This window comes from Hylobates moloch, unplaced genomic scaffold, assembly GCF_009828535.3.
Source record: "Hylobates moloch isolate HMO894 unplaced genomic scaffold, HMol_V3 SCAFFOLD_2631, whole genome shotgun sequence".
NCBI classification, from domain to species: Eukaryota; Metazoa; Chordata; class Mammalia; order Primates; family Hylobatidae; genus Hylobates; species Hylobates moloch.
Window position 1 is genome coordinate 1663 of NW_026654906.1, and position 1008 is coordinate 2670.

Genomic DNA, 1008 nt, shown 5'->3' on the forward strand with positions numbered 1-1008 from the left:
AAAAAAAAAAAGATAGCTGGGCATGGTGGCACAGGCCCAGATACTGTTGGGGCTGAGGCTGGAGAATCCCTTGAGCCCAGAAAATGGAGGCTGCAGTGAGCTGAGATCCACCACTGCACTCCAGCCTGGGCAACAGGGCAAGACTGTATCTCCAAAAAAATAAAAACAATTTAAAAAATCAGCAAACCCTGGAGGTTAAGTTGGATCCTTTCCTTCCATCTGAGGCTTGAAAGCAAGGCAGCCAAACTGGGGCCTGGCCCCTACACCCCACCTGGGCTAGGCTTCCCCTTCCTCCCACAGCCAGAGCTTTCCTCTCTCTCCGTCTACAGGGGGAGTCTCCCTCAGAAACAGCCCTAAAGCCTCCTACATGTTCCAACCTCAAAAGCCCTCAGGGAATGAGTACTACTGTAAAATTAATGGTAAGATATCAAGAGAGAAAACAGGAGTGAGAATCTAGCAGAAATACACAGAACATTCCAGAAAACGAAAGCTTCTGTACTCACCATGAAAGAAAAACGCTCCCAAGAAGCTGGGCCATGGAGAAGCCACACCAAAGCGCTGTCCTCAGCAGCCAGTGCCATGGACAGGAGGTGTTTCTTCCCCAGGATGTGCCCTGAAGTTATCCCGAAGCTGCCGCGGTGCCCGGTAACTCCTGATAATTCTAAAATTCATATGGAATCAAAAGAGAGCCAGCATAGCCAAAGCAAGACTAAGCAGAAAGAACAAATCTGGACGCATTACATTACCTGACTTCAATCTATACTACAAGGCCATCGTCAGCAAAACAGCACGATACTGGTATAAAAATAAGCACATAGACCAATGGAATAGAATAGAGAACACAGAAGTAAATCCAAATACTTACAGCCAACTGGTCTTTGACAAAGCAAACAAAAACATAAAGTGGGGAAAGGACACCCTACTCAATATATGGTGCTTGGATAATTGGCAAGCCACATCCCAAGAAATGAAACTGGATCCCCAACTCCTACCTTAAACAAAAGTCAA

At 46.3% G+C, this 1008-nt stretch overlaps 1 long non-coding RNA gene across 1 annotated transcript in view; it reads right to left on the reverse strand.

The window, feature by feature from the left end:
* The window catches only part of LOC131382737 (uncharacterized), a 6962-nt gene that overhangs the window by 1020 nt on the left and 4934 nt on the right, over positions 1-1008 (reverse strand). Inside the window, exon 3 of the long non-coding RNA XR_009212334.1 lies at positions 504-661. This is a non-coding gene — a long non-coding RNA (uncharacterized LOC131382737). The remainder of the gene's footprint in view (positions 1-503; positions 662-1008) is intronic.